Source organism: Anoplolepis gracilipes, chromosome 17 (genome assembly GCF_047496725.1).
Source record: "Anoplolepis gracilipes chromosome 17, ASM4749672v1, whole genome shotgun sequence".
Classification (NCBI taxonomy): domain Eukaryota; kingdom Metazoa; phylum Arthropoda; class Insecta; order Hymenoptera; family Formicidae; genus Anoplolepis; species Anoplolepis gracilipes.
The window spans coordinates 3,316,408-3,329,132 of NC_132986.1; the positions used below are offsets into that span (position 1 = coordinate 3,316,408).

General features: G+C 29.1%; 1 pseudogene; it reads right to left on the reverse strand.

The window, feature by feature from the left end:
- Positions 1-2,712: 2,712 nt before the first annotated feature.
- LOC140675313 (uncharacterized) lies at positions 2,713-8,089 on the reverse strand (annotated as a pseudogene).
- Between the last annotated feature and the right edge of the window lie 4,636 nt (positions 8,090-12,725).

Sequence of the window (12,725 nt, forward strand, 5' to 3'; positions counted from 1 at the left end):
AATTGACTGTTGCAATAAATTTGAAAAAAAATTTATATCATAATATTAAGTATATAAGTAATATATAAATGAATTTAAAAATAAGATTAACATTTTTGTAAAAAAGTATGTCCAGTTTTATTTTATAGAATATGCTCAATTTTTGGCGTCTCTGATCAACAGCATCAGATATAGCTAGGATTGTAGGGCATCAAAAGAAAATTCAAAAGTTATATAGGCACAATCTTGTTACAAATAAATCTCCTGAGTTTAATCTATGTCTAAAATTCACTATTATGACTATTTACGACTGATCTCGCTCAATTTCTCTGCATTAATTATAGGCAATTAAAATCTATTGTTTTGTAGTTTGTTAGTGCATTCCTCAATCGATTTATATGTATATAACTCTGACTGTTCACTCGGGGCTAAAAACTGAGCATAGTTTTTACTATAAATTATATTATAAATATTTTTATTTTTAGAAAATAGACTTTATATATATGAATATAATAATAAAAAATAAATAATATTTAAAGTATAATTATTTTAATGTTATAGCATAAATACCCTTCTTCGATGTCGTCTGCCTCGTCATCGGCGCTGTACTCATTTAACAATTCTTCTAATTCTTTTTTTCATTTACTTAACTTTTCTTCTCTTTCTGCCAGGTACTCTAATTTTCTTTTAATTTCTTTTTTCTCCATTCTGTAATTAAAAACACTTATTATATTTCTGTTAGTATTTATGCATAATTTTGTATACACATATATGTATAATATATGAAACACTGATGATAACGCTATTATTATATATTTATTAAAATGTGCATAATTCTTTTACAAAAAGGACGTTTGATTGATTGTAAAATATTTGCGAGATGAAGTTGTTAAATAAATATGATCTGGACTTATTAATAAATATGTGAAAATGTAGAAAAGTTGAAAGAAATGTAATTCACGTAACATTCCTCTACCTTAAAATATAAAATTATAGACAAATAAAATATTTTAACTTAAGAAAACTATAATATTAAATAATATATAAAACATTAAACATCTCTGGAATATACGAAACTGAAAATATGTTTTTCATTTTTATAATCTTTGTCATGTTTAACTTCTTACATTAGATAAAAATGAAATTATAAAACTACTATATTCTGAGAAAAATGAAAAACGTTATCATAATTTTGTTCAATTACACATATATTTTATTTTCTTTTTTCGAAAATTATTAGAAAATCATTCATGTCAGACTGACATTTTATTTATAATGATCTAATCATATACAAAAATAATGTAAGATTAAAAAGATTTCATAGAACTTTTAATTAATATATTCTATATATAAACAAATATGTGAGAAACAATATATGATTTGAGAATGTTAAAAGTGTTAATATTATCTGTTAATTGATATCTTATCAGTTTCTTAATATTCAATGTGTATTATATTTTAACTAATTTTTTCTTCTTTATAAAGAAAGAATAATTTAATTGCTTTTGAAAATGAAAAACTTGATAATTAAAAAGTATTTGATTTGAAGATCATTGCAACGTTATCGCTCAAAGAATATCAAAAATAAAAATGTCAACAGATATAGAGATTATTTGCATAAGTGTGTGCGTGTATATATAAATATTAATAAATATATAACAAACATTATATAAGTATATAATGATGTATTACTAAATTAATAATGAATATTACTTACTCAACTTCTGTCAATTTTTTTTCTAAATTCTCGCCGTCGATACTGCTTCACGGTCTCGAACAGACTGATATAACTCGTCTCACAGGCAGAGTATTTAAAGGCAATGTATTAAAATTGTTTTGATTGTCTAAGTCGCTAGACAATCAAAAGAGCGACAAGTACACAGCGCAATGATCTATCATCAAAGAGTTCCGAAATTTTGTCCGAAAGCCGATAATTCTTAAGACTGATGCTTATATCTTTCCGAACCGCGACTCGCCGAGTATGAAAGCGAAACAGTAAAAAGCGGTGACAGAAAGAGAGATCATATATCATATCAAAGGGTTCCAAACTTTCTTACAATAGACTTTTCCTATCCATAATAATCCGAACATATAGAAATTTTACATAAATAAATTATACATATATAAATAAAAATAAAAGCTTTTTATTCTTTATTTTAGCTTTTTAAGAGTAATTTTAATGATTTATTGAGATTTATGCGATTGAAATAACATATGAAACACATGATACAATTAGATAATTTTAATTAAATTTATTATGTAAAAAAATTAATTATGTGTAATCCCACATTTTACTAAACATTCTTATAAACTTCAAGAATATATATACACACAAACATATATATACATATATATATATATATACATATATATATATATATATATATACATATATATATATATATATATATATATATATATATATATATAAAATAATTAATAGAAGACAAATACGGGAAAGAATTTAAAGGAAGACAAAAAATGAAAAGAAAGAAACTTTAAAATGACTATAAATATGTTTGTTATTTAACTTATATTGATTATATTTACATACAAAGAAAAATTTATTATATTCAGACGTCTAATACAAAAGTGCAATATGCTACACGTAGAATCATCTTTATCATTATAAATTATTATACATCATTACAGTGGTATATACAACTGCAATTAATCAATGATTTATAATGATAAAGATGATTCTACGTGTATATAAATTAATATTCGTTTATATTAAGGCTCCTGAGTACTCGCCGTGCAACTCTGATTTGACGGTGGCGACATGACAATGAAAACGCTGCGGTAGGAATAAGAACCTAATGCAGCGACTTACCATATGATTCCACTATTACTTATCATACGAATGAATTACATATTACCATTTGCTTGCAATTGTAATTGATATAATAAATAGAAATATGTAATATGTTTCGTTACTAAATAACAAATAATATTAAATACAAAATAAAAATTCTAAGAAAAACTTTTCTACACTCATTTATCCGATAAATCTGGTTATATCAATTAGTGATATCTGAATGACAATAAGTTTCGAAAATCGAGTCGTAATGCACACAAAAAGAAAGTACATGTCGAAGCTATTTGTTAAACTAGTACTGATGAAGTAGATGAGAACAGTTTCATACACATGTTAGTTCTTTTTCTCACAGCTCAGCAAGATTTTTAATCAGAGATGTCAAATTGATTAACTTTATTATTTACAATATTTATGCATATAGTTTTCATATATATATATGAAAAACATACGCGTAAATATTGCAAATACAATGTAATTAATTTGACATCTCGAAATCAAGCTGCTATATAGCTTGCTGAACTGCGAAAGAACTGATATGTGTATATGTAACTTTCTTGTCTACTTTGAGTTGAATAAAAAATCTAATAACTTTTTATTGCATATTTTATCGATTTAAAAGTAATTTTATTGGATTAATAAAGTATTTGAGATTAAAATAACACTAAGCACGACATAAATTAGATAATTTTAAACTTTTCATGATCAAAATTTTATATATTAATTAAAAATAGTTCGATTTTTGTCGTGTTTGGTGTCATTTTATGCACAAAAATTTTATCAATCGGTTAAAATTATTTTTAAATCGATAAAATGCAAAATAAATGTTCTAGGTTTCATTTAATTCGATGTTTACATTTTATAGATAAGCGAGCTCTTTAAAGAACTTCGATGCTGGAGCTGGAGAAAAGCGAGAGGGAGAACGAGTAAGGAGCGAGCGAGACGGCCAACATCAAAGAGAGTGCCGAAGTCTCGTGCGCGAGCCTTCCTTTACCTCCAGTCTTTCGTAAACATGTCATCTTACTATGAAAAATAAAATTTTTGCATTTCGCATTTTATCGGTCCGAGAATAATTGTAATGGATTAATGAGATTTTTGCGATTAAAATGACACTAAACACGATATAAATCGGATAATTTTTAATTACATAAGTAATCAAACTATATTAATTATTTATCAATTTATGTAATTAAAAATTACATAAGTAATTACATAAGTAATCAAACTATATTAATTATTTATTAATTTATGTAATTAAAAATTACCCAATTTATGTCGTGTTTGATGTCATTTTAATCGCAAAAATCTTATTAATCCATTACAATTATTCTCAAACCGATAAAATGCGAAATGCAAAAATTTTATTTTTCATAGTAAGATGACATGTTTACAAAAGACTGGAGGTAAAGAAAGGCTCGCGCACGAGACTTCGGCACTCTCTTTGATGTTGGCCGTCTCGCTCGCTCCTTACTCCCTCTCGCTTTTCTCGAACTCCAGCATTGAAGGTCTTTAAAGAGCTCGCTTATCTATAAAATGTAAACATCGAATTAAATGAAACCTAGAACATTTATTTCGCATTTTATCGATTTAAAAATAATTTTAACCGATTGATAAAATTTTTGTGTATAAAATGACACCAAACACAACAAAAATCGAACTATTTTTAATTAATATATAAAATTTTGATCATGAAAGGTTTAAAATTATCTAATTTATGTCGTGCTTAATGTTATTTTAATCTTAAATACTTTATTAATCCAATAAAATTACTTTTAAACCGATAAAATATGCAATAAAAAGTTATTTGATTTTCTATTTGTAAGATTATATATAAAAAACATACGCATAAATATTACAAATTACATGAGACGTAATCCGCGATCATTTAGACCATCACTGGCTAACCTAACCAGATTTATCGAAAAAATTTATGTAGGAAACTTTTTTTAATAATTTTTCAATGTTATTTATTATTTAAAAACGAAACATTATATATTTATATACGACATATCAATTTCAACTGTGATCAATTGGTACCAAAAAAAATATAGAAAAAGTTTTTACGTAATTTTGATATAAAAGAAAAAATATTTTAATAGTAATAAAAAAAGTCATCCCTTTAATGTCTAAAGATTAATACTATTGTTTGATATTAGCATGGTCGAAGAATATTTAACTGGATGCAACACACGAGATGAAATTTAGTGTATATATCCTTTCAGTGCGTATACATATTCTTTCCTTCTTGTTGTATGCTTCTGTATTCAACAAACAAGCTCTTAAGAGATTTACAATCAGATGATAATTGATTATGCTTCATCATTTGTAATATTAACGTTTTTAACATATATTATTCCGCGCATTCGAGATAGAATCGATACTGATCCATCAGCGCAACATTTATTATATATATTTATATACACATATGTGTGTATATTGCTTTTACTATTTATATATAATTTTGATGTATAATTTATATATATATATAATTTTATTTATATTTTTATACTGAACGGTTATTTAAAGAGAGTAATGTGTGCTTATGCATGCGCAAAATAATATGTTTAAAATGTAAATATTACAAATAATAAAATGTAATCAAGCCATCAGATTGTAAATTGTTGAGACGGCTTGCTTGCTGAACACAGAAGTATACAGCGAGAAGGAAATAATACACTGAAGAAAGAATGTATACACTAAATTTCATCTCGCGTGTCTCATCCCACTAAATATATTCTTCGACTATGTCAATATCAAACAAAATGATACTAATCTCTAGAAACAAAATTATTTTTTTATCAATAGAATTATTCCATATAGCACGTAATATTACAAAAATATTGCAGGAATATTGCAATATAGTTAGAATATAGTTATAATATTCTTATTATATTGCAATATCGTTGTAATACCTTTGCAATATTACGTGCTATAGGATTTTAATTTATTTGCAATAAAAGATTAATTAATATTTAACACACGCACACACGCACGCACGCACTCACATACATACATCTGATTCACTTTTTATATTCTGAGAACTAATTTACTTACTGGATAGTATCCTGCCATAGTATATATCCTATTTTAGTACAAACGGGTTGCAATCATATCTATCCATTAGAGAATGTATGTTTGAACTCTAACGGTAAGATATAAATGTACTCATGTGCACATATGGGAACAATTTGCACGATTCTTTACATATTATTTTTTTTGAAATGTTAATTCACTGCGCCCAGCGCAGAATGCATTTTAATAATTATCACTGCGCCCAGCGCAGAATGCATTTTAATAATTATCACTGCGCTTAGCGCAGAATGCATTTAGATAGTAATCACTGCGCTCAGCGCAGAATGCATTGCGACATTTTTTATTTATCAAAAATTTGTTTTTTATTATTTCAGTGCTTATTATGTGTATGTGCCTTCTATTATTTCCATATAATTTTATTTTTTTTTCTTTTCTTTTTCTATCATTTTTTGTCTTTTTGCTTCAATTATATATTCTGGTTCGCGGTTTGGCATATTTCTCTTCAGTCTTGGATCTAATAATTCTGGTAATATACAATTTTCATAAAATTTCATAAGTTGAGACACCATATTTTCCGACCAGAAGATATCATCACGTAAAATTTTTTCTATTTTTAATCCTAATGGTCTCCACAGTGCAAAGACACAGTACTCTCGCTGCGTGATATGTAATTGTCTTTGTATTTGATAATAGTATATGTGACTGCGTTTCATTTTCTCATCTTTTCCATTTTTATATAATGATTGCAGATTTGAAATATTTGTTGTAATCGCATCTTCTGGTGTTAAGAATCGTGCTGCGAAAGGACATTTTATTTCAATAATTCCATCATCTCCTATTAATCCATCTGGCGAAGCGCCTAAAAATGGTATTTCTAAATCTATGAATAATCTGCAACGCTTTATGTTAATATTCAATGCATTTTCAATACTTTTGCGTGCAATATCCTCGTTTTCTGTCCCGTGTTGCACTGATTCCACATTTAGTTATTGTGGATATATTATTGACTTTACTCTTGATGCGCAAGAAGTACTCTTCCTCATTTTGCATATATGTCCAAAGTGAGAAGCGGTTATTATTTTTGTACGATAATATCGCCAAATACTGCTTGCTGCTTGTTCTCTAGTTTCGTCTTCTATTTCTATTCGCTTTATTTGCCAATCTCGAAGCATGTGCGTGTTGCGCTTTTCTTAATTCTATTTCGGCTGATGTTGCATCAGATTTATCAGCCTGCGGACCATAATCCCTATCTGCCACCGTGCGTTTAAAATTACGTTGCGGCTTCGAATGTATTTTTGTATTACTTTTGCTTTTTTCTTTCTCATTTTCCCATTGCACTGCTATTTCTCCTGGTTTTGTTCCCAAAGCATTACTTAAGCTACTTATAGCCTTGCCAGTATTAAATGCGACTACTGCAGCATTACAACGTGTTTCATATGATCCTCTTAGACCATAATTAATTATTTTTCCACCAATACATTTCGATATAACAGAGTTAAAAGTTTCTACTTTGTTACTGTCTTTATCCTCCAATAAACTTTTAGCATTCCAACTAATATATTTTAATGCATTTTGCAGCTTTTCATATAATCCACATTTTTTTAATTGTGGAATATAATTTTCTTCACTTTCTTTCTGCGATCCATTGCAAAAGTATCCTATTCTTGCGCATTCACTGTGTTCACCAAAAACGTGACTTATAATATTATCTAGGTCAATTTTGAGATTTGTAATCTTTTCCTTCATCGTACTCTGTTCTTCCAAACGGTACTGTACAGCTTTTGTCACAGCTGTTCTAATGCGAAGTATACGATTGCCAATAACATTTCTTAATTTTCCAAAACGTCCTTTTGTTTTCTCTATTTCTTTAATTTTTGAAGCCAAATTGCGCAACAAATGATGCCGACATTCAATTTTTTCTATAAAGACATTGGGGTATGGATTTGTCTGTATTATTTTTTTATATACGCTGCTGTCTCCATCCGCTATATATGTGGAATAAATAAGTCCGCGCTTTTCTATGCTTGTCTTGAACCCTTCTACGATCGCGTCTGCTTCCATGCTTGTTGAGCTGCAATCTCTACCCCAATTTTTATAACATTTGGGATTTGCAGGCTCTTTTTTAAGCTTCTCTGCTTTAACACAAACTGTACAATATTTATTTCTTACAGACATGTGCAGCACTTTTCCTGTTCGTGCACCACATATTGTGCCTACGCCTGATAAAGAATCATACCGTCCTGTTCTGTATGATCTTTTCATCCAGCTTCCATCACTGTTACTGCTATATGCGATATTCCATTTATTACTTCATTGCGTTGTAATGCTAATTTACGTTCTTCATTTGCAGCAGCATTTATGCTTTCTTCTGCAATTTTTGAGAATGCTTCAGCAGCAATTTCATGTGCCTTTTCATAAGTTTTATTTGCCATACACTTTATATTCATTGCAGCGCAACTTTCTTTTAACTGTGTATATCCTGTACCAGTTAATATAGTACCAGCTACTGCCGCTGTATTTACATCTAGATTTTCCTCTGGCGGCGGCTCACTCCAGACAAAACTTTCAAAATTGCACATTCGGCATTGGAAAAAAAATTTATTTTTCAGTCCGTACGCACGGGCACCAATAAATGTTAAGTCACGAAAACTACATTCTATTCCGTGACAGTGATCGTCAAATTTTTCATGCATTTGTTCAAAAACATAGGCAAAATCTATAATACATTTTCCTGGCATACTGTTACTTTCTACGCGGTATGCATCTACATTGTCATCTATTATTAAACTATTACTTTCTTCAGTCTCACTGTCCTCTAATATTTTTCCCAATTCATTATCACTTAATGTCTGTTCTGTTATTTCTTTATCCGTATCTATTTCGAGACCCATTGCAGCTAATTCACCATGCATAATTATATCATTCTGAAAAGCTTGCTCATCTACCTGCATTGTTTCTTTATTTAATATATTTGTTTCCAATATTTCTTTTCTCCTATAAATTTACAAATTGATGAGAATAATGCGCGAATATCAAGTCAATCAAATGTTTGCATTTGGATTTTTTATAATAATTAAGTCGCAATATTATAATTAATATCCTAATTTAATGTCGCAATTTTATAATAATTTAGTGTCAAACGCGAGAAACTTTTTTTGTTGTGCTTTATATATATATATATGTACATATGGGACAATGGGACCTTACGACGTGATACCAATCGATTCAATGAAACTTATTGTATCGATAGTTCATCATGTAAAGTGGTTTTGGGTTAAAGGGATAAGATGCTCTTCAAGCGTTCGCGAGAAAATCGAAAACACTTTATCTACCTATGGAATAGAACATATTCTCGAAGAGCGCGTGGCGCAGCGGCAGCGTGTCAGACTCGTACCGTGAACGTTTGCTGGTTCGAATTTTGATGAGTAGATTTTTTTTTTCAAAGTATATATTTTTTTTTAATAAAATAGAATCTGTCAGACAAAATAAATACATATATATATATATATATATATATAAATTTAAACATTTTTTATTATTATTACAAAATGCAATCTGTCAATTATTATTACAAATATATTTGTTATTATTACAGAAATGCATCTTTCTGTTTGCATTTTTTACCTAGAAAATTCGTTAATAGAATAGCTATATAGTAAAAGAAAATAAATGTAAATATTGATTGTGTAATATAAATGCTGATTTCTAATAAGCAATAACAGCGAATAAATTGTTATCATTACCATCGTTATAGACAACGTAAATAAATGTAAAACATATTTTATTTTTTATTGTCAGTAGAAGTAGATGGAATAGTATATACATTGCAGGATGATAATTGTTATAGAAGCAAGCAAAGCAATAATTCACACATCTTGCGCATCTCGTATAAAAGCTGCGTCTTTTTGTCGTGTGAATTATTGCTTTGCTTCTTTCTATAACAATTATCATCCTGCAATGTATATACTATTTCATCTACTTCTACTGACAATAAAAAATAAAATATGTTTTACATTTATTTACGTTGTCTATAACGATGGTAATGATAACAATTTATTCGCTGTTATTGCTTATTAGAAATCAGCATTTATATTACACAATCAATATTTACATTTATTTTCTTTTACTATATAGCTATTCTATTAACGAATTTTCTAGGTAAAGAATGCAAACGGAAAGGTGCATTTTTGTAATAATAACAAATATATTTGTAATAATAATTGACAGATTGCATTTTGTAATAATAATAAAAAATGTTTAAATTTATATATATATATATATATGTATTTATTTTGTCTGACAGATTCTATTTTATTAAAAAAAAATATATACTTTGAAAAAAAAAATTTACTCATCAAAATTCGAACCAGCAACGTTCACGGTACGAGTCTGACACGCTGCCGCTGCGCCACGCGCTCTTCGAGAATATGTTCTATTCCATAGGTAGATAAAGTGTTTTCGATTTTCTCGCGAACGCTTGAAGAGCATTTTATTTCTTTACCCAAAATCACTTTACATGATGAGCTATCGATACAATAAGTTTTATTGAATCGATTGGTATCAACGTCGTAAGATCCCCCTGTGAATGGTGTAGAGTAAGGAATGCAAAAATTTTATTAAATAAATTATCTCGAAAAAGACTGAACGTTGCGTTCTATCGCTTCACTCGGATATTCCTCTAATAAAGTACTATATTATAAAAAAAGTTTATCAAAATCCGTGATACTAAGATTAATTACCGTCATTGATGTGCACTGGCGTCATTAATTTGGCTATATAACAAACAGTGTACACGTAATTTGCTTTTCTACTAGTAAAATAATGTTACCGTTTATTTCTTGACGATTTTCGTTTGCTTAGCCGCTTGCAGGATAAACGATAGTGTGTTGTATTGCGCCTCCTTCCATAAATCCGTTCATGATTATCGCACATTTCACTATTCACTTCACGCGTTTCCATAATATCACAAATGTTTTACAAATAATTATGAGAAAGCGGTAATAAAAGACTTGACCTGTCTATTAGCTCGCTCGATTGCTTACTTTTCGCACGAAGATGTAACAAGATACGTATCTCGTGTCCCGCGCGACAAAAAACTTGCACAGAAAGGCGGCGCGAGAAACGGCGAGTGTGTGTGTGCGCGTGTGTTTGTATGTATGTATGTATAGGATTAGTCAGTGTGCATTCGATCTGTGCTGCCGTACGATCAACATGTGAGTATCCAATATATACGTAAGTAGTAATAGTAAGATAAGTAAATAGTATAATAATTTTTTTCATTTATTATATAAATAAGGCTGATAGCGATAAAAGGAGAATGAGAAAGGAGAGTGAGAAGGAGAAAATGAAAGAGGAGCGAAGGACGAAGGAGGAAGATAAAAGAAGGGAATATGAGAGAAAGAAAGAGGAAGAGTGAAGAGAAAGAAAGAAAAAGGAAGAGAAGGAACTAGAAGGAAGAAAAAAAGGTTAATGTTATTGCTTTGTTTTTAGATTCTTTTATTAATTAAAGTTATGCAAATAAAACATTTAATAAAACGATATGATTTTATTATAGGAGACTGGAATCAGAGGAAAGAAGAAGTAAGGAAAATGAAAGAGATGAAAGACAGGACGAAATGAGTATAGATGAGGAAGAGTACGAGGAAGAGGAGCAAAAAAAGAGGAAAAGAGGAGGCAAGCAATTGAAGGAGAGAAATAAAAAGTATGTAACATTTTTTAATATACAAAAAGTTTTAAAATTATTTGCATTGTTAATTTATTGTTTTCATCATTACGTTTTCTGTGTATATATAGTTACTATACATCGAGAGGTAAAAGAGGAGGATGGAGAGGAAATCGGAGAGAAGGATGGAGAGGAGGATGGAGAGGCGGATGGAAAGGCGGAAGATGGAGAGGACGATGAAGGACGCGTTGGGGAGGGGGGGATGGGTGGCTTAGGCTCTCGCTTAGGCCCTGGATTGACAGGGCCTGTTTTTATTTTTAATTACTAATAAATTAATTATATATATACATGTTTATATATATATATATATATATATATATATATATATATATGTAAACAATAAGATTTATGTCATAAAATCTCATTATTTCTATTCCTATTCTGTTGCTTGGCATTGTGCAAGGGCCTCATTACGCGGGCCAAACGTTATTTCATAAAACGTGTGGATAATCGCAGCCTATATGTCCTACGTTATCCACATGTCAAAATTCTCATGCAGCGCTCACTGCTATAAATCAATGAACTAAAAGGCGTGAAAAATGGTCTTGTAAGCGAGAAATGACAGCCCAATTTATGTTGCGACCTACGTCGTAATTATTTGCTTTTTTGCTAGTGTTGTGATGTGCAACGTATTTATGAAACTTGAAAATGGACGGCTGCCAAGCTGTGTAAGGAATAAACTGTGTAAAGTAAGATTTTCCTCTCCTTTCGACAACTGTCAAATCGCGTGTTTTTCCGCATTTCAAGGGTTCTTTTCGGACTCAATTTACAGTTATTTATCAATTGACAGGAGAAAGGATTACCAGCCATTTATTTTTACAGGTGTGCTGAAGAGATTGGTAGTATTATTTTGTTGAAATATGTTTTTATTTACATGTCAGTCGCAATATAAATCAGGGTATCATTTCTTGCTTTTGACGTCACGATTTCAATATGGCCGCGGTGATTACTCAGGAGCCTTAAAATACAGAAAAAAATTATTAAAAAATATATTAGAAAAATAAAAAAAAATAGTTAAAGATCTACAATTATATATAATATTCAATCTTAGAAAATTAAAAAATTATTATATATATGAAAAGATTATACAATATGTTAAACATATCCATATATAATAGTTTATATGCATAATAATTTATTGTTTATACATATATCATTTTTATATTAATATCATTG